We start from the raw sequence: 23,295 nt of genomic DNA, 5'->3' as shown, positions 1-23,295 counted from the left end.
GAAGAGTTTGGTATAGATACATAGATACACACACACGCACACACACACACACACACACACACACACACACACACACACACACACACACACACATATATATATATATATATATATATATATATATATATAAATTTATTTATTTATTTTTTTTCTTGTAACATGTGAACAAATCTAGCATGTATTTGAAACATACAATTGTACCTTTGTAAGATCAGAAGGCTTCTGTGAAGATATATAAAAACTAATAGCAATCTTCTTCAGTGTTCTCCACATAGTTAACTCTCCTCACAGACAAGTTCCCCAGCTGCATGGTTACCTTTTTATAGTGCAGATTCAGGCCTATGAGCACAGTGAAGATGCAAATGAAGTGTGAAGTTATAAGTTCATAGGTGTGCACTAGGCTAATGGCCCTGGAGCCTTTACAAGCCTAGCCCATAGAAGTGCCCTGGCATCTTGCTGTCCAACATTAGTTCCCAGTCCCTCTATGAAGTAGAGCCACTGGAGTGATCCCAGGGATGAACTTTCTATTACCCATCCACTCATCAAGATTTCTCTTGAAGAAGGACAGTGAGGTCAAAGTGACCAATGGTCCCAGTTTTTCCAGGACAGTCCCAGTTTGGAAGTCTCTGTCCCAGAATCCCAAACATTGTCTTTGGGACACAGAAATGTCCCAGTTTAGACTGCTCAGTCTGAATGGTGACTTGGCTTCCCAGGGTGGTCAGTCCCCCTGCTTTCCCATCCTAAAAAGCTCTGGGGACTTTGCGATTTTTTGGGGAAGCCATTGGGTATGGGGTAAGGTTGGATGCCTTTGCCCTAGCAGGAGCCTTCCAGGCCCTGCCACCATCAGTTAGTCACAGCATCAAGGACGTCTGTCATAGGGGGTTCTGCTTCACCCCACTCAACCTGGCAGGAGCTCTCCAGGCCCTACACCCATCTGCCTGGCACTCCCATACTGATGTATGTCAGGGCCAAACCCTACAGTCCTCCCCTTCAACCCAGCTAAGAGACATTCCCTAGCTGTAACCCCCCCACCATGTCAGGGGACTCCGTTGCCTGCATGTCTGCTGCACACTGCCAAATCATGCTGGGTTGCTCATGCCCTTGGACCCCCTCAGGGGAGCTTCCCTCCGATCCTGTCTTTTCCTCTGTAACTCCCCTCAGCTGCTGAGGAGCAGATCCTCTCTCATGAAGGCTTTGGAGTCCTCCTGCTTTCCCATCCAGAGCAGCCCTGGGGACTTTGAGATATTTCAAGGATGCTGATGGTTATGGGGTGAAGTTGGATGCCTTTGTCCCGACAGGAGCTCTCCAGGCACCTCTGCTGTCCACCCTGGCACTTCCTCAAGGACTTCCACCAGAGGGAGCACTGCCTGACCCCACTCGCCCAGGCAGGAGCTTTCCAGGTCCCACCCACTGTCCGCCAGTTGCTCCCTTAAGAACGTCCATCATAGGGAGCTGTGCCTGACCCTGCTCATCCAGGCAGCAGCTCTCTGGGTCCTGCTGTTGTCTGCCCTAATGATCCCTTAAGGAGTTTCTTTATGGGGAGCTCTGTAAAAAAATGGTCACCTTGAGTGAGGTGCTCTTCTTGACATGTATGGGAAGTCTATTCCAGAGCATGGGCAGTCTCTGGCTGAGGAACCTGTCCCTCCAGCATGTTCTGTTGATTGTGGTAATGAGGTTAAGGTCTCTGGACCATGTGGTGCAGAGGGACTGGGATTTCTTTAGATGTGACATTTCTAACAGAGCTGGGTCAGACATGGCTTTGTAAGTCAGGCAAAGATCGCCTCTAAGTAGGAGATATGAGACAGAGAATAGCTGGAGTCTTTTGAGTCTGTCCATGTAGGACATGTGTTTAATGCCTAGGATCCTCTATGTGAGGTACTTCTGTGGCCTTTTCAGCTGTAGCAGGTGTCTAGTGAGGTATATGCCAAATGGGGCATTATACTCAATGATTGGTCTAATGAGGGAAGAGTAGAGAGAGACGATGACCTCTTTATTCCTGGATGCAAAACCCTTGGTAATGAGATGTGCCACACAGAAGGACTTTCTGACCATAGTGGCAATGTGGTGGTTGAAGGAGAGGTTGCTGTCAAGCTGCATCCCCAGATCTCTTATAACACCTTCAGTATTCAGTGGGCTCCCATAGATGTGGTAATTAGTGGAACTGAATTTTTACCAAAGGGGATGATGACACATTTTTTGTCATAAGCTTAAGGCAATGGTTTTGACACCAGTCATTGGTCTCAGTGAGGCCTTTTTGTAGGATGTCTGCATCACTTGGGGAGTTAATAATGGCTCACAGCTTGCAGTCATCTGTGTACTTGGTCAGGCAGAGTCCCTTTGTGTTGGTCTGTATTGTATTTTCTATTGTGTGTGCATATATATATATATATATATATATATATATATATATATATATATATATATATATATATATATATATCTGGGTCTAGGACTATTCACTGAAAGCACATTTCACTGAGACACATTTGACTGTGCACAATTTACTGAAAGTCAATTCACTGAAAACACAATTCACTGAAACACATTTCACTGAAAGTTATATATGGCCTTATCCCCACTGTTGTGCGACCCTGGAGTTAGTATATATATTAAGGGGGTGTGTGGGGGACACCGCCCCGACCTATTTTAAATATTTTGAACTATATACATGGATACTTGCAATTCCAATAAATTAGTCTTTTCTGAACTTAATATATATCCAAAATATGTGGGGGGCTACACCCCCCACACCCCCTAACTATATATACTAACTCCAGGATCACACAACAGTGGGGAAAAGGCCATATATAACTTTCAGTGAAATGTGTTTCAGTGAATTGAGTTTTCAGTGATTTGTACACAGTCATTTGACTTTCAGTGAAATGTGCTTTCAGTGAATAGTCCTAGACCCATATATATATATATATATATATATATATATATATATATGTGAAGGGATTGGTATAGATACATAGATACACACACACATGCACACACACACACACACACACACACACATATATATACATATATATATATATATATATATATATATATATATGTATATATATATATATATATATATATATATATATATATATATATATATATATATAAATTTATTTTATTTTTTTTTTTCTTGTAACATGTGAACAAATCTAGCATGCATTTGAAACATACAATTGTACCTTTGTAAGATCAGAAGGCTTCTGTGAAGATATATCAAAACTAATAGCAATCTTCTTCAGTGTTCTCCACATAGTTAACTCTCCTTACAGACAAGTTCCCCAGCTGCATGGTTACCTTTTTATAGTGTAGATTCAGGCCTATGAGCACAGTGAAGATGCAAATGAAGTGTGAAGTTATAAGTTCATAGGTGTGTACTAGGCTAATGGCCCTGGAGCCTTTACAAGCCTAGCCCATAGAAGTGCCCTGGCATCTTGCTGTCCAACATTAGTTCCCAGTCCCTCTATGAAGTAGAGCCACTGGAGTGATCCCCGGGATGAACTTTCTATTACCCATCCACTCATCAAGATTTCTCTTGAAGAAGAACAGTGAGGTCAAAGTGACCAATGGTCCCAGTTTTTCCAGGACAGTCCCAGTTTGGAAGTCTCTGTCCCAGAATCCCAAACATTGTCTTTGGGACACAGAAATGTCCCAGTTTAGACCGCTCAGTCTGAATGATGACTTGGCTTCCCAGGGTGGCCAGTCCCCCTGCTTTCCCATCCTAAAAAGCTCTGGGGACTTTGCGATTTTTTGGGGAAGCCATTGGGTATGGGGTAAGGTTGGATGCCTTTGCCCTAGCAGGAGCCTTCCAGGCCCTGCCACCATCAGTTAGTCACAGCGTCAAGGACGTCTGTCGTAGGGGGTTCTGCTTCACCCCACTCAACCTGGCAGGAGCTCTCCAGGCCCTACACCCATCTGCCTGGCACTCCCATACTGATGTATGTCAGGGCCAAACCCTACAGTCCTCCCCTTCAACCCAGCTAAGAGACATTCCCTAGCTGTAACCCCCCCCCATGTCAGGGGACTCCGTTGCCTGCATGTCTGCTGCACACTGCCAAATCATGCTGGGTTGCTCATGCCCTTGGACTCCCTCAGGGGAGCTTCCCTCCGATCCTGTCTTCTCCTCTGTAACTCCCCTCAGCTGCTGAGGAGCAGATCCTCTCTCATGAAGGGTTTGGAGTCCTCCTGCTTTCCCATCCAGAGCAGCCCTGGGGACTTTGAGATATTTCAAGGATGCTGATGGTTATGGGGTGAAGTTGGATGCCTTTGCCCCGACAGGAGCTTTCCAGGCACCTCTGCTGTCCACCCTGGCACTTCCTCAAGGACTTCCATCAGAGGGAGCACTGCCTGACCTCACTCGCCCAGGCAGGAGCTTTCCAGGTCCCACCCACTGTCCGCCAGTTGCTCCCTTAAGGACGTCCATCATAGGGAGCTGTGCCTGACCCTGCTCATCCAGGCAGCAGCTCTCCGGGTCCTGCTGTTGTCTGCCCTAGTGATCCCTTAAGGAGTTCCATTATGGGGAGCTCTGTAAAAAAATGGTCACCTTGAGTGAGGTGCTCTTCTTGACATGTATGGGAAGTCTATTCCAGAGCATGGGCAGTCTCTGGCTGAGGAACCTGTCCCTCCAGCATGTTCTGTTGATTGTGGTAATGAGGTTGAGGTCTCTGGACCATGTGGTGCAGAGGGACTGGGATTTCTTTAGATGTGGCATTTCTAACAGAGCTGGGTCAGACATGGCTTTGTAAGTCAGGCAAAGATCGCCTCTAAGTAGGCGATATGAGACAGAGAATAGCTGGAGTCTTTTGAGTCTGTCCATGTAGGACATGTGTTTAATGCCTAGGATCCTCTATGTGAGGTAGTTCTGTGGCCTTTCCAGCTGTAGCAGGTGTCTAGTGAGGTATATGCCAAATGGGGCATTATACTCAATGATTAGTCTAATGAGGGAAGAGTAGAGAGAGACGATGACCTCTTTCTTCCTGAATGCAAAACCCTTGGTAATGAGATGTGCCACACAGAAGGACTTTCTGACCATAGTGGCAATGTGGTGGTTGAAGGAGAGGTTGCTGTCAAGCTGCATCCTCAGATCTCTTATAACACCTTCAGTATTCAGTGGGCTCCCATAGATGTGGTAATTAGTGGGAACTGAATTTTTACCAAAGGGGATGATGACACATTTTTTGTCATAAGCTTAAGACAATGGTTTTGACACCAGTCATTGGTCTCAGTGAGGCCTTTTTGTAGGATGTCTACATCACTTGGGGAGTTAATAATGGCTCACAGCTTGCAGTCATCTGTGTACTTGGTCAGGCAGAGTCCCTTTGTGTTGGTCTGGCCTTCTGAGAAGTAGATGTCGAACAGGAGAGGACCCAGGACAAATCCCTGTGGTGTTCCACTTGTGACTGGTCAGCAGTCTGACTTGGAGTCTACTACTTTCACACTGTGTGTTCTGTCTGTGAGCCAATTTGCAACTCACCTAATGATATAGGGGATGACGCCTAGTTTGATGAGTTTATCAATAATTCCCGAATGAGGAATGTTATCAAAGGCCTTGGCCAGATCGAGGTAGGCTCTATGCACTGCCTTACCTTCATCCACAGCCCTGGTGACTGACTCAAAGAAGTCAACCAAGTTGAGCAGGCATGATCTCCCTTTCACAAAGCCAAATTGGGTGAGTCCTAGAGTTTGGAGATTTCCTATATCTTTTTTAATCAGGTCCATGATGGTGTGCTCCTTAGCTTTACATATCAGACTTGTCAGGCTAATGGGGTGATAATTCCCAGGGTCTGTAGTTGATCCCCTTTTATGGAGAGGGATGACTGTAGCAGTGCACCATTTGGTAGGGACAAAGTCTGAGGTGAGACTGTGACTGAACAGGGCACACAGATGTGGTGTCAGTTCACTTTGCAGTTCATGTAGAACACAACCAGGGATATTACTGGGTCCCATGGAAGCTGTATTCTTGGCCTTGGACAATGCAGCTTTAACCTGTGTGCAGTAATGCTGGGTGCCTGGCATTCTTCTGGCATTGTGATTGGTCCTTTGGGAGGGAGGGAGAGGTAAAGTTGGCACTGAATCTGTCAGCCAGTATGTTGGCAATATCTGTTGGCTCAGTATAGGAGGTACCATTGCGCAGTAACTCAGATCAAATCTGGGTATTGCCATGGAGGTTCTTGATATAACTATAGAAGGGTTTCTGATTTATTTTAGTGTCTGCCACAATTCTGCCTTCATAGCTGGCTTTAGAGCATTTCATGAGGGATCTCAACTTTTTGTTGAGGCAAATAAGGGAGTTTTTCCAGTCTTAGGACTTCACCTTTTTCTGCAACAGTTTCTTCCTTCTGTTGTAGAGTTTATCAATGGCAGGAGACCACCAGATTGTCTTCCTTTTTTTGGAGGAGAGCTTCTTGGTTCTGTTGGGTATGGCTAGTTCCATGCATTTATGTACATGTTCGTACAGTGCATTGGTGCATGTTTCTGCAGTCCTGCATCTATTTTCCATTGGCATGGGTGCTGTGAAGTTAGCCACCTCTGTTTTAGGAGCGCAAAGTCAGCTTTGGAGAAGTTTTTCAAGGTGGTTACTTTTGTGGGGTGTGGGGGTGTGGGTGAGATGTGGATTTCCATGGTGATTAGTTTATGATGGGATCTGACCAGGGAGGGAGTGACGAGCAATGATCACTATGTTAGTAATAACCAGGTCAAGGATGTTGCTTCCTCTAGTGAGGGTCAGAATGCTCTGGTCCAGGGCATTGGAATTGATGAATTCTAGGAAGCGTTGGGCCAGTGTATTGGTGCTTGAGTAGTTTTCCCAGTTGATGGAGGGGTAGTTGAAGTCTCCTAGTATGATAGTGTTGGGTTGGACTCATTAGAATTGCTGAATCCCAAACTTTTGACTTCATGTTGCAGGTATAAACATAGTGTAGGCATTACCCCAGTGTTAGCTGCTAATGGATTACATCTGGGAATTATTACTGGTAGGGAGAAGAAAAACACAAGAGTAATTTAGACTCCCTTACTTGCCATGGGTGCATCACCCAAGATACACTTACAAAGTGTAGAAGTACTTGTAGCAAGCTTTTAAATGGAAGTGAGTCATGCACATTTCTTGGATTATGTTCACTAATAGCCAAACTCTCCTGCCTTTGTTGAAAACTGTATATTATTGTCATGTAGTATTCTCATACATTTTAAGGACAATGATACAAAATGCCCTACAGACTGCACGTCTGAGAGTACAGCACTGATAAGAGAAGAATGAAGACAATACAAAGAGAAGACAGAGTTGCATTCGTGGAAACAATACTCATAAATGGTTGTGTGGTCAGTCATTGCACTAAATATGAAACACATATACAAACAACCGAGAGTCTGCAAGTGTTATATGTCTTATTAATACTGTGTTGGAAATGGGATTTGCTTGTATGCTCACTGATTTGCATTCCTGCTGCAAAGCTGTTTCTGTGGCAAGGAGATACTGTATATGACACCCTTATTGTTTTTTATAGGTTCATTCATCTGACAGTTCAAATCCAGAGTTGTGTAAAAATCTGTAATGTGTGTTAAAATGTATTTAGTATTTTTTTTTCTTTTTTCAATAATATGAATATTTGCATGGGGTGTGGCTTAGTGAAAACATGTTGAAATGGATAAATAAATTACATTTAATGTAAGTTACTTGTATGAAAAAGACTGCATAAATTACAGCTATGAATCAAGAATTTGTGAAGTACACCAGGTAAACATTGTGAACTGTACAGTATATAGTGTATTTAGATCATGGTTCAAGTCCCACAGTTGTCTTTTAATGATGAAACCTGATATATCCTTTTTACAAGAGTAATGCATGTCGAGCTTTGCGTGTCACATTTACTCTTCACTTACCTTTGTGCAAACATGGTCTAATGGCCCAAACAGCAAGCAGACATTGTTAGTTTCAAAAAGGATATATTACCTCTTTTGCTTTTCATTGCACAAACCTGCTAAGTGGTGTTGCATGACAGTCCACAACACTTGCAGGTCCAGAACACTTGCAGACAATAGGCAGACACTTGTCAATTACAAAAAGGATACATTGCTTTATGTTTTTCTGACCATCGTGCAAACATGATAAGTGGCGTTGCATGACAGTCCAGAAAGCCTGCAGATACCAAGGAGACACTTGTCAGTTTCAAAATGGATACATTATAGGTTCATAGATATTTACTAGGCTAATGACCACAAGGGTCTTTTTAAGTTAAGCCATACATCACGAATCTCTGGCAAGTTCTGACACCCTTGATAAATGTAAGCGTGAGCCTGGGAGATGAAGTTACCCATTTGCATTAGAGGCATAGGTGCCAAACCAGGGATGAATTTCTGGTTTCCCATCCAATTGTCCAAGTTGCACTTGAATTGGGTTAGGGAGTAACTCTGCTTCACATGGATAGGGAGCCTGTTCCCTTAATGGAGTAGTCTCTGGGATACATACCTATCTCTCCAGCAGGTCCTATTTATGTCACAGGCAAGGTTTAAGTCATTAGAACGGGTAATTCTGGTACTGTTTGTTTTGTGGATATGCAGGAGGTCCATCAGAGTGGGGTCTGATAATGCCCTGTATACCAGGTATAGATCTCCCCTCAAAAGCATGTAGGAGACAGAATACAGGGATAGGGCCTTGAGGTAGTCAGCATAGGATGGTTTGCTATCAAAAGTGCGAACGGCACTACGTCGACTGTCATATACTCGAACATGGAAGGTCGTAATCGGTAATGTTGTAGACAAAATAATCAGTGAGACAGTTGGCTATCCACCGGATGACATGCAGGTTTGTACCTAACCTCTTGAGTTTGTCAACAATGCCCGAGTGGGGTATTGTGTCAAATGCTTTGTCCGGGTCAAGGTAGGCAGAATGAATGATTTTGCACTCATCCATTGCTTTGGTGACCTTCTCAAAAATGCCCACCAGGTTGAGTAGGCATGATCTGCCCTTGACAAAACCAAACTGGTTTAGGTCCAGTGTCTGGAGGTTTACTATATCTCTATTGATCATTCCCATGATATTTCTTTCCATGGCTTTACGTTTCCAGGGTCTGTAGATGGCCCACCTTTGTGCAGAGAGATGACTGTTGCCTTTCTCCATTCATGAGGCACAAAGCATATTTGGAGGCTACAGTTAAATAGTTATCATATTTCATGCTATTTATAAGGCATCCTGGGATATTGTCTGGTCCCATTGATGCAGTGTTCTTGGTCTTAGAGAGAACATTAAGGACCTGTTCCCTAGTGATAGTAGGGGAGTTATATTTGATGATATTTTCTGAGAGAAGGTTGAGGTGGAGGTGGTGATTTTGCAAAATGCCAGGAAATGCCAGACATGGTGTGTGAGGTTGTGGAAAGCACCACTGGTGTATGCCTCAGCCAGATGAAGAAGATGCTTGCCAGAATGCTGGGAAAAAGAAAATGTCAAGTACTCCAACCGTAAGCTGAGGAGGGGGGCAGAAATGACTGTTCTTAGGGTGAGAACTAGATTCTCATTGACCCCATGTTTGATGGGCAAGGGCATCTGATGCCCCCCCATCTCCAATCATGGTATCCCCCAACTTGTTATGTCTATCACCATCCCCATCTCTTGCCTTGTTTGCCCTGTTTGTCTGCATCTCTTTCCTCGCATACCCTACTTATCTGACCCTGACATACCTATGTCCCTTACCCAACATTCCTCTCTTACTGAAGTAAAAACATAAAAATAGGCACCTGTCCAAAAAACAAAATTGTCCCATACATAGCTCTCCACTTTGCACATTTGTCTCTTGACACACTTGATTTGGTCCAATTGGCTATACAATATTACTGCATTGTTGTACCCATCATTGTTGAGATGGCAGTCAAAATTCATCCAATATACTATGTTCATTTTACACTGCTGAAGAAGGGAATAGCTATGGTTCTTTCCTAATTCCCTCCTGTATGTTCCTATATTGCTTCCCCTTTGTTCTTCCCCAGCTTGCCCCCCATTTCATCACTTTCTGCTCTACCCCATTTTCACACCTTTAATCTGGTCAAAAATAGAGTCAGACACCACACACATAAATAATAAATCCGCAACGAAGCCATTTCACTTTTTGTCTTCTACGTTTGCATCTAAGTTTGGCATTGTGCACCTTTGCCAAGTGATGGTGAATGGCTCTTCATGGCCTATGGCATATTGCGGTTCCCTGATGGAGGTCCAGGGAGCACACGAGTCCAGTATAAACCACACAGCTAGTAGCAACCACCAAAGATTTATTGAGCAAAAACACCAGTCAAGTGATTTTGTCTTACATCAAAACTGAAATGTGAACATCAAATTTCATATAACAGTCAATTTCAACTCCTAGGAGTTTGGTGTGAGTAGTTGGAGAGATAGTTGTGTTATTGTTAGAGGTGATAGGAAAAAGTGGGTAAATAAGTGAAGTGGTTAGTAGGGTAGAATATGAGAAGTTTGGTTTTTGTTGGGGTTTAGTATTAGCTGAGCTTTAGTTAGCCATCCTTCTACAGACATAAAAGAAGCCTGTGTTAGTGAGTGGAGTTCATTGAAGGAGGGAGAGGTGCAGATTAGTGTAGAGTCATCAGTATATTGGATGACTGAGGCATGTAGAGAAGAAGTGTGGAGGCTATTAGTGAAAATGGAGAATAGTATAGGGCCCAGGATAGAGCCTGAGGAACACCCAGTGTGAGTGGTACTAGAGGAGAGCTTTCCTTTCTCCACAAAACAGCTTGCAGCGTTTCATTCCAGACACTCCTTTACTGTGCTTTTGTACTGGGAGAATGGGGATTGTTCATCTGGTGGCAGTAGGTGTTTACCTGGTCTATCTGAGATGGGAAACACAAAAGGGCTCTAAGTATTTTTTTTTGCACTTCTCAGGACTTGATTTGCACTGTTCTGATACTTAGATAGCATAGACTAGATTCAGACCTGCTGAATCTAGCCTGCTATTGATATACTTGAGCACTAAACCAGCCATCTTACATTAAGAAGAGCTCTCCTGTAGCTTTGTGACAGAAGAGTGAGGATCCAGCCTTGTCTGAGATGGAAATTGTAGGAGGAAGGTTCATTTGTACTTTGCTATTTGTAGATTACTGTAAAGTGCCTTAATTTCACCTTTATTTAAGCATCACATTTGAGGGCTGCAGCACACTATAAAAAAAGAGGTTGGGTGCCCTGTATAGATGAAAACACATTGAAACTCAATTTTTCCCTAGACATTTGTCAGTGGAACCCTTGAAATCTTCCCTACTGCACATAGTGCATATAGGTACACTGAGCAGCGTTGCCACACTTCTCATCCATAGCCATCAATTTTATTTTTATTTTTTTATTTTTTATTTTACATTTGTTGACTGGGCTAGTCCAACTGGATATATGTCCATTTTCAGTAGAGGTCCAGGGAGAAAAGCTCCAAAATTACATAGTTAAAGCATACTTCAATTTCCAATATGTTAAACTGAAGCTAAAATAAGCAAAAAAACAACAATATATTAGCAACAAATTGGAGAAAAACAGCTCCATTACATCGGTGTAGCCAGGTGAGAAAGAATACAAGACATTTCCATTGAGAACAAAAGATGACAATTTGTTTAGCCTAAAAATTTCTTAAATAAGCAGAATTACAACAGGATATCACTGAGAGGTAGAATAAGGAGATACATAGGGGTATGTCTGTTAAGCAAGTTGTTAACTGAAAGCCCTCAGAGAAGGGCATAAGAGATGAGTCAGAGCTGGTAAGGAAAGGGGGAGTAGAAGTATTTTATTGAAACAGAGAGTTTAAGTACTTTTTGTTACTAGAAAAAGTCACATACTTGCAGGGTGATACTGAAAAAGTACAAAGGAAGTTGGTAATAATAATAATAAGGACATAGAGGTGATAGGCAAGAAAGAAACAGCAGGTCAGTCAGGATTCATACAAGGGCATAGCCACTGGGATAGAAGGAAAGTTCTTAGTTGTTTCTTAAAAAGGGGTGTTGATGTAAGTGATGTAAGTCAGATTAGATGGAAGTTTGTTCCAGTTAGTTCCAACAAAGTTAGAAAATAGGCAGTCCCCAGATTTATTGTTGGATTTAATGGAGGCTACTAGTAACTTACTTGCTGAACGCAGTGTTGTAAGATTTTTATAAGGCTTGATAATGTTACAGAGTATGGGAGAGTTTATTGGATGATATAAGATCTTATGGGTAATTATAAGTTGCTGAAGAAGAAACTCATTGTGTAATTCCAGCCATCCTAGTTGTTTAAGGTTTTGGCAGTGATGGGTACAAAATGCGGAACCAGTAGCAAATCTAGCTATATTATTATATGAGGTTGATAGTTTGTTTAGATTGCTTTTGGAAAAGTTAGAGTAGATGGGAGAGGTGCAGAGAAGGGTGGATATAAGGTGTGTCTGGGCAACAGTGGTCCTAGCTGAGGGAGTAAGAAAGGTTTTAAGCCTGTAAAGGGAGCCAAGTTTTCTATTTACTGATTTAATGGTCAAATTAATGTGTGAGTCAAAGTTAAGATTATTGTCAGTTGTTACACCCAAAGGTTTGGTGGTTGTGTCTGGTGCTATATAGTTCCATTTTTGGATGTAAATGTGAACTAGATAGAGGAAGACTTTTGTGTAGGAGTAAACAATAATAACTTAGTTTTGTTAGGGTTGAGGAGGAGATGGTGGTTGTGGAACCAATTTTCAACTAAGGTAAAAACTTTTTGGGTATTGGTCTGCAGTTCGGTAGTGGAGTCAGCGGCACAGATTAGTGTAGAGTCATTGGCATATTGTAAGGTGGTGGTTAGAGGAAGGGAAGTACTCAGATCATTAATAAAAATGGAAAAAAGGAGAGGTCCCAAGATTGATCCTTGTGAGACTCCCAGGGTGATGGGGAGTTGAGAGGATAAGCTACTTTCCCAGAGAACTGCTTGTTGTCTATTCTCTAGGTAGGATTTGAACCATTTGAGTGCTTGAGTATCAAGTGACAGTGATTTAAGTATATCTAACAATAACTGATGGTTAATCATGTCAAAGGCTTTGCGGAGGTCTAAGAAGAGTGCTGAGGAAAGTAGGTTGTTGTTATGATTCTTATTAATACAGTCAGTAATGGTTAAGAGTGCAGTTGTGGTGCTATGAAAAGGCCTGAAACCATGTTGGCAATCAGATAGTAGGTAATTTTGGAGGAGATGATCAAGTAATTGCCGATGGATACATTTCTCCATAATTTTTGCTAATGGAGAGAGAAGGGCTATGGTACAGAAATTTGATAGACCTTTTGAGTTACCACCCTTATGTAGTGGGATAATATGAGAGTCTTTCCAGAGGGCTGGGATAGTACCCTCTGTAATGGTTCTGTTTATTAGAATAGAAATAGGACAGGCAAGTGCTTCAGCTGCCATTTGTAAATATTCAGCAGGAATGGCATCTGCTGAAGGAGTACATGGTTTGAGTTTACAAAGTAAGGAAAGGATAAAAGAAGTTGGAACTGGCTGGAGCTGAAATACGGGGGATTTATTGATAAGAGAGAGTGGCTCAGTAGTGCTAGTATGTGAAAGGGACTTTGCTAAAGATTGCACTGTTTCAGAAAAGAAATTGTTAAAAGTGTCAGCAATTTGTTTGGGTGAGTTCTGAGTAAAATTAGAAGGGTTGGGAGTTTTAGCATGTCCAGGATGGAGTAGTTTATTTATGCCTGACCAGAATTTTTGAGGGTTTTGATTTTGGGTTTGTTGGAATTTTAGGTAATATTTTTTTTTGTCAAGGAGTATTATTTTTTTGTCAAATTTCTAAGTTGCCTAAAGTTTTGATGGTCAGTTGGGTATTTGGTAGTTCTCCATTTGTCCCAGATTTTATTTCTCAGCAGTATTTTCTACCTGGTCTCTTTTGAGAGCCAGGGAGCAGGTTTGTTCCTAGTTCTGACCCTACTGCAGGGGGTATGGTGGTCTAAACTTTGCAAAAATGTCTTATTAAAATAAGAGACGGCTGGGTGACCAGTTACAGGCTTTGAGCTCAGCTTTGTAGCTAACTAGGTCTAGATTTTTCTTGCTATGAGTTATTTTATAGGTTAATGGGTTGGAGATAAATGTTTTTTGTCTAGTAATAAAGGTAAGTGAGCGATCATTAATATCATCAGGAAGTACATTTGATTTGTAGGTAAGGGGATTACTGTTCACTAATATCCAGTCTAAGATGCTTTTTTGTTGCTAGGTTTATGAGTTCTAGTGGAGGAGATGATGGTTTGATGGAAGCCATAAAGGTTTATATGAGTGGCAGGTTTAGGAGAAGTACAACAATTCCAATCAATGTTAAAATCACCTAGCAGTATGGTTTCTTGAGGGAAGGATGTAGAAAGCCACCTAAGGGTATTTTCAAGAGTGTTAATGTTCAAATTTGAAGAAGCAACTTTGTTAGTATTAAAACAAGCACAAAGGCAAGCTTGCTGTTACTACTTCACACACAATCCTTTAATGTTAGCGCTTTCGTTGAGGTCAATACCCCATCTTCTTGAGACAACTCAACAGTGCAGAACAAACTGTTTTTATATCATATCCAATTAAACAATCAGTTCAAACTATTCACATTTAAAGGTGAATTGTTTGAACTGATTGTTTAATTGGATATGATATAAAAACAGTTTGTTCTGTTCTGATGAGTTGTCTGAAGAAGTTGGGGTATTGACCTCAACGAAAGCACTAACATTAAAGGATTGTTTGTGAAGTAGTAACAGCAAGCTTGCCTTTGTGTTTGTTTTAACAGTTTGTTAAGAGAGTGGTTTATAGTAACTTTGTTAGTTGCTGTTGTGTCTTTCGGCTTTTCCCGGTTAGGGGTCGCCACAATGGAACTCCGGTCTGCTAATGATTGGCAGTAGATTTTTACGTACCAAGTTGCCAGCTCTGATACACAACCTTCAACGAAGGTATGCCCATTCATGCATGTCTCCACACAGAAGACGCTCTAGCTGAGAATCGAACAGGACAACGTCTTACTGTGAGGCGACAACACTACCGCAGCACCGCAGTTACTTTGTTAGTATTACCACATAACATTGTCCAACTAGCCAAATTCCTTCCCTAATAGTACATATGGTAAAAGTCTGCTATAAGGGATGGGCAGTTTCCCTTCATTTCACCAGTCAGCCTGATTGACATGGGCATCCTGAGGCAATGTAGTAATTGCCTGTTGTATACTGAAAAACACTTACTCCTAAAACAATCAAATACCCTATGTGAGAGATGTAATTACACTAAGAAATTGGAATCAGTTCTCTCATGTAACAACAAACTGGACATCAAACAGGCTGTCAGCACACACACTGCATCTCTCACACAATATGAGATCATGAGATATAAACCCACACATGCGGAGGTACTCACTAGAAGCCTACCAAAAGATCAGAGACCTCCCAAACATAAACCACTTGCACACGCACTGCTATGCAAATAAAAACCACTACACATAATAGCACATACACCATCACCTCAGTAAGGCAAAACACCTCAAAACTTAATGTCTTGTTCATAGACAAAGTGGACAAGGAGAAGGTCATGGTCAGCTGCCTGTCAGCTGCCAGGATCCGTCAAATCACACATGCAATCAAGTCACTCAACAAGTACCGTTATGACTCTGCCATAGTCTATGTTGAGGTGAATGACTTGCGACATACCTCTCTGGACTATATGAAGAGAGACATGACTGAACGCTCAGATTATGTGTCCCAGGGAAGTATGTCTCTACCCCTAAGCAGCATTCTACCTTCACCCAGAATGATGCCACAATATAAATAAAAGATGATTGATTTCAGAAATTGGTTTAGCTTGTAGTGCCAGCTCAGGGGGATCCAGTATCTGTCAGCCTGAGAAGACATGGTCAATAGGCCACACTGTTTTGTCAGGGATGGTCTGCAGCTGTCTCCTGTAGTCTTTCAGATACTGGCAAAGGCACTTGCCTCCCCCATAGTGCCTTTTTAGGCAATGTCAAAACAACAACATTTCTGATGTAACAAAATCCACTTGAGACAAACTCAAGGTTCTGCTACTTAGTGCTTGGAGTCTAAACATGAAACTGCACTGTCTAGAAGCAATCCTCAACTTTGAAGATGTTGACATCTGTGCAGTCACTGATACATGGTTCAAGACCAGGGAGAGCACCCCAGCCGTGCAAAGTTACAATACCTTCCACATGTTCAGACCTCAACATTAGCATGTCTGCAGGGGTTCGTGCTGCTTTACATGGTTTCCTGGCTGCTAACACTGTTGCTGACCATGAAACTGTGCTTATATTTGTGTAAGCGTGATGTGCAGCATGTATTGCTGTTCATTGCATTAACATATAAACTCTATGTAAGCTAAACGCTAAGCCTACAAAGAGTTCATTCAATACCTGGGTACATTTGTCCAGAGGTGTAGCTAGTTTGTCCAGCACTCAGGGCTATCCCACAGTATGGTGCCCCCTCTTTAAACTGTTGTAAACCATTTGCTATGAGGGTAATAAGCAGCTTGCTCTGACTAACAGGAAGTCCTGAGTGCTTAATTCCTAACTAACCAATAATAAACTAAACCACACATAGAATGCTGAAGTGTTTCTGAAAATGCCAATAATGAAAATTTCATTCCAGGCATCTTGTGGCTGCGGTGGCTTCCCCTTTCCCCCACCCTAGCTATGCTTCTGCATTTGTCTGTGAAAAGCCACAAATATAAATGCCACATTACTGTAAGATATGCACTGCCCACAATGAGCCATATCAGTTCTCATCCAACAGTGACCTTCTATCTGCCCCTTCACTCATCCAGCAGTGACCTTCTATCTGCCCCCTCAAACAGATATCCTCTTCTGGTGATCACCTGTGTTGCGAGGCCACTAAAAGTAGAAAAAAATAAAAGCAAACCTCAGTTAAATAATGAAAGCACTCTTTTCCCTGATTAAATCTCACACGACGTCTTTTTTTCATGCCCATTGCTTTCGTAATACACAGTGCTTTAATTTCTCATGTTTGCTTTACTTTTCAACACTTGTTTTAGTTTGCATATATTCTTTTCTCATTTATTACTTTTACATGTGCTATAGCAATTTAACTTGCCTTGCTTCAGTATTTGCTTATTTTCTGCCAGCATACCTGTCAGGCTTTTACCTTGCCCTCTTACCTTTAAATTTTATCTTCCCACACCATCCACTTGGAGAAATCAATCCCTTTGCCACATAAGGTATCCTACAGATTCCTCTCTAGTTTAAAAAAAAAAATGACTGATTTGATTTTCAGTTAGAATATATTTTAAATATTGGTCAGGTCTAAGCAGTGCTGATTTTTTTCATTTTTTTGGAATTGCTATTTTATATAAGAAAAAAACTATCAGAAATGAATATCTCAAATCTTCATATATACTTCCATGATTATGCTCTCGTACCTGAAATGGCCATCATGTGAATAAGCGTAATCGGACAAAACAGCAACAGCACGGACTGTTTATTGATAGTAAGTGCTTTCGGCTAAGGATATTCCTCCGCCTTCTTCAGACTTGTACTAGGAGGAATATCCTTAGCCGAAAGCGCTTACTATCAATAAACAGTCCGTGCTGTTGCTGCTTTGTCCGATTCCGCTTATTCACATTATTTCAGTTTTTAGTTTTTCATTTTTTACAAGTTTGTCATGTCTACTGAAATGACCATCATCTCAGTCTTCACATGACTGAGACCAATACATTGAATCCTACTCCATCACTACACTGTAATGGGTGTATAGGTCCTGCACAGAAGGGAAGTCCTGAAGTTTAGAGTACTGAGTTTGACAGTCCAGTATTTTAAGCCATGTGCATTTCAATGAAGTACAGATATATAGCTAAATCTATCTATCTAAATGGAATACATTCATTTGATCGAGCTAACATTGCTCGATTGGGTATAACACCGAGTGTTATTACCGAATTTCTCCTTACCGAATGGTTGGAATGTCGTACAAAACACCGAATGCAATATTTCCGACCACTCTACCACCTAAAGAAGCACTACCATGGGTCAAAGGGGGGGGGGGTTGCGATTTGCAACAATTGCGTTTGCATTTATGAGGTTTTGCTGCACTGCTTTCAAACATATTCCGATCAACTATCTACCGGATGATCAAATGAATGTGTACCTATAGAAATATATACCAAAGTCTGAAAAGGTCCCACAGACAAAACATTCAGTAAAAAACTGCAAGAGAAATCCAGCCAATCTAGAGTTTTCACTATATAATACCTTAAAGCTCCTCACAATAAATTGCTCCTTAAACTACTAAAACAAAAATAAACCGTACAGCTCTCAGAATCAACTTTTATTAGTGGTAAGTGCTTTCAGTCGGAATATTTGACCTTCTTCAGACAAAAATCAAACAGTCACATTACCTTTTATATAAAATCATCAAACAATTAAAACCAGTAATCCAATTCAAGTATCATTAAATTAACTCCTACAATAACATAATATTCCACACCAGCAGTTTCCCCCAACCAACAACCATAACAAAATTATTGCATTTTTTGGAACATTTTACCTGTTAAAAACTTTCATCTTTAAAACAGTAGAAATAGAAGTAATAGCATTACTATCAGGTGGCACAGAAACATTTAAATAAATTTGCCACCAATATTTCCTATTTTCTAATAAAACTTTCCAAGGACCCCCCTGGGATTTTCCTTTGCTTGTTCCAATACAACAAAAGCAAAGGTATGATCATTAAACTGTTCAACATGTCTAAATAAAGCATTTGTATGTTTTCTTTTACCAATGTCATAAATGTGTTCATATATACACTGTTTGAATTTATGTTTTGTTTTGCCTATATAATAGGCAGAACAGTTCGAACACTTTGCAGCATATACCACACCCTTAGTGACACAACTAAAATGCCCAAAAATACTAATATGTCTATCCCCTAAGGAGATTTTATCACATTCTAAAATGTACCTACACTGATTACACATCCCACACATTTTCATTTTACCTTTCAGTCTAGGCTTATTAGAAGTTAAAGTACACCAGTCCTTCAGGTTCCTGTCCCTCTTATATATTATGTGGGACAGGGACCCAATATATGACTCACCTCCCTGTCACTTGCAATAAATTCCCAATTTTTGTATAGTATTCCTGAAATCCTTTTACTATCATTAGTAAATTCTGAGAGCTGCATGTTTTATTTTTGTTTTAGTACCTTAAAGCTTCTGTAATGGAGGCCCGCGCAGTATATGCAACTGAACCCTAAACGATCTCAAGTGTTTCAAATACATGGTTTCTGAATTCCCATGACTTTTTTATTTTTAAGACGTTATGTTTACATTCAGACCAATAAAGTCAAAGCCCACTAGCTGTGGGCATGCATGTTTTGGCCTTTTTATATTATATTAACTTCTTTTCAGTAAAATCGATACATATGTAATCTTTGCATTCCCGTTAGACAGTTGCTCCTTAAGAAGCCTGAATAAGCCTAATTTGTTTTTCTTACTGTTCCCGATGAACTCTTCCATATCTCTTAATTTCTGTCAGTTTCTATTGTATTAGTAATAAAATCTGGACATGTAAAATGCACCACTACTGCTATTTAAAGAATTAATAAATAGGTGGCACAGCACATTAATAAAAACTGTATATAGTACATATTGATTACATGAGACTTGCTTCTTTCTAGTTTTTTTTTTAACCATATCCATGAGTTTCAGATTAGTAGGCATGTTGTTCATATCCTTGTGAAGAGGTCTCAACATATTAACGTTCTAGTGTCCTAGAACATGCTAGTCATTGTCATGTCCCAAAAAGGGAAAAGGTTTAGTAGCAAACTACCAGAATTTGTGGCTATGGCATGAAGTAGGAGGCAAACACTATAAGTACTATTGGGTATTGATGTTTGGGTAATATTAATCTTTGTATGATAAAAAAGACAATTGCATGAATCATAAATTATTTCTCAAAAGTAACAGGCGACCTCCCACTTTAAATTCTGATTACACTGGCATAAAGAGACAAGGTGTCTAGCTTTAAGACATGTCTAGAAGTTGGCAGCAGATCAGACCTTTGTTGCAAAAATCTATGCAAACATTATATTCAGTTCATTATAGAGGCTCCCTGCATTAATAAGAAAGTGGTGGGGGTTTCATTCAATTTATTATAGAAACTGCCCTCATTAATAAGAATGCGGTGGGGGTTTCATTCAGTTTATTATAGAGGCTGTCTGCATTAATGAGAGTGTGGTGGAGGTTTCATTCAGTTTATTGTAGAGACTGCTTGCATTAATGAGAATGTGGTGGGAGTTTCATTCAGTTTATTATAGAGACTACCAGCATTAATGAGGATGCGGTGGGGTTTCATTCAGTTTGTTATAGAGACCATCTGCATTAATGAGAGTGTGGTGGAGGAGGGATGGCAACAGGAGGATTATTGACTGGTGCATTAGCAAGTCTACCATCTTATTAGCCTTGATTATATTGCATGTTCCCTGTAAGTATTATTGGTTGTCTTAAGACATTTAAGGGATGTGAGGCCTTACATAAGTCTAAAAGGCAGAAATAACACCATTGAAGCATTTTTCTGTAAGAAAAGCAATCATATTTAGTGCAGGAAATACCCTGTATTGTCCAAGGTTTGGGTACTCTTAATCACTAAAACAGTTGCTGCTAAGGTGCATTGTTATTTTTCTCTCGAAAATATGCAAAATAGTCATTAATAATTAAAGAACAGCTATCATCAATATATACCATAGTGGCTACAAGAAAGTAAGACAAGTGAAATGTTATAGATTTCATTTATCTTGTTGTCAAAGAATGCAAAAAAAATATAGATAGATAGATAGATAGATAGATAGATAGATAGATAGATAGATAGATAGATAGATAGATAGATAGGTATTATTCTTATATAGATAAATAGGTATTATTCTTTGTTTCTTTCTTACTTATTTTTCCATGCAGCTGAACATCAGCTGACTCTGGTGTCTCTCCTCAAACCCCGGCTTTATCAAGTTACCAAACTGTCTTTACTCCCTAAGACTTATTCTGATGAGTGTGGGGGGTGGGGTGAGATGTCCTGTGACAGCATCATATAACTGCCATTGGATTTGAACTTTAAGCCCTTCCCCTCCATATACCCATAAATGTTCCAGGATAGGACATACAGTTCATGATTTGTGCAAAAGTTCCCCTCACTTTCACAAACAGCTGACATCAGCAAGCCACCCCAACCATCCACTCTAGAATGCCGCTGTAGTTTCCCCAGTCTCCACCGGGGAAATCATACTGTATTCTATACTCACAGACACACTCCTGTCCATCCTCCTCCCAGCATGGACATATGCCTATCCTTCCTTATCAGCACCTCAGATGGCCAAGGCACTAATCAGATTTGGGTTAGTTTGCACTTTGACCATCTCCAGGGCTTTGTCCCTCTATGCTGGCATCAAATGTAATAAGTTATCTGAGTGACATGTAGTGCGCTTGAAAAACAAGTGACGTTTGTAGAGTTTGAGAAATAAAGTGAAACATTAAGTACGCTGTATTTTATGAGTAGAGAAAGGGCTAGATGGGGTGGATTATTGAAGGTTGGTATGTACTAAATGCAGGTCAGGAAACAGCAGAAGAGGTGAACAGTAAAGGGAATTGGTAGGTTGAGGTTATAAATAGCTGACTATCATGAGTTAAGTTATTCAGTGATTAACTATGTAGAAATAAAGGTGACTGAACCTGTGAGGGAGTAATGTGTCTTAGTCAATAATCTGCATCACAGAATAAACCAGGAAAGCTGAGATACAAAGATGTATTAAAGGCAAGTGCAAGAAGTAAATTAGTATATTCAGCATTGTTCATTAAATGATTCATGACAGAAACCGGACTGTGTGGGGAGACAAAATAAATTTGTATCTACTAACAATGCAACACTCTACTTAACCTAACTCTTCAGAGCAAAAGACAACTACAATGAGAAAAGAGGGGTAAGGAAACATTTGTTCAATGGCAGTAGTATACAAGATGGGTAAATTGCAGTGGTAATTTATATGTAGTGCTCAGAAAAAAAGTAGGAAATTCCAAGACCTGTAAATGGGAAAAAAAAAGTATACTTAAAGGTCTGGGGTGAAGAAAGAACATCAAGAGTGAAAAGGGAGCAAAACAAGATACAATTATAACATAAAGTAAAAGTCAACATATCTAGCTAAGTTGGAAATATCATATAAATGTAGCAAGTGGCTAGATAAAACTCAAAAGAAGCAAAATCTGGCAACAGACTCTTTGTGAAACAGGCTTTAGAACCAGCTGTTCTTGCATGCTTACAATCTTTTGGCACTAATGAATATTTCCCCAAACACTCAGAGACTATTATTTATGTACTTTATTTCATTTTTTATTAGTTAATCAGTTAGGCCCAAGGGACACAACTGCCCCTTTTTAAGAGTAACCCAGAAGTACTATCTGGTTAGGTAACACTCAGAATCATAGAGTAGATAAATGGAGACTGAGAGACTCAAACCCTGGATTAATGAAAGTGACTCATTAAAATCATTTTGCCTTAACATTCTGTGCTAACTTCTAGATAGCATTAATCACAAATATCTAACACTGTGAAAGGGACATTAACAGATCAAAACAATATAAACATTCAGAAAGAAACATTTCCTCGTACTTTTTCAATGTACTTAGCAGCTGAAGAGAAAGTACGACTGAACTTAAAAGATGTACAAGAGAATATAAGACTTCATTTTTCATCATCTGGAATTAGTTACATTCCAAAGGAGTGAGTCAAAGTTTTTGTTCAGATATCGGTGCCTGAACTCTGACAATAACTGAGGAGACTTAGGAGTAGCAGTCTCAGTTCTGAATCAAGAAATAGTTCTCTAGTTTCAGCAAAAGAAAAGACAGCACCACAAAATCGAAGGCGCAGATATTCATCAGTTACCATCCCTCTGGTATCCGAAGGTGACTACAGTGATTAACCTTCAACAAAGTACAGCTGAGCAAGCATTCTCATTCCAGCAGCCCCTTTTTTTTCTCCGTTTTTTTATACCTTCTCTCCTCTTTATCTATTATTTACTCCTGCCTACGTTCTCCTAGAAATATTTGACATAGTAGACACAACTCCTTGTGCTGATACCATGCAATCCCTATTCTCCTCTTCTTTCTTCTATATTATTCTGCAAGCTTGTGTTGTTTTTTGTATTGTATATATATTTATGTAAATTGTGTACCAATGTGTACAATAATGGTACACACCCCTACAAAAATCTGTATACAGTACTTAAGAGAATTTGTTCACAATCCACCAATAATTTCCAGTGCTGTAGTCACTCTTGCTGCTATAGATTATT

Source organism: Protopterus annectens, chromosome 2.part0 (assembly GCF_019279795.1).
Source record: "Protopterus annectens isolate FY-2018-M chromosome 2.part0, PAN1.0, whole genome shotgun sequence".
In the NCBI taxonomy this organism is placed as follows: domain Eukaryota; kingdom Metazoa; phylum Chordata; order Ceratodontiformes; family Protopteridae; genus Protopterus; species Protopterus annectens.
This window is presented reverse-complemented; position numbering follows the sequence as displayed.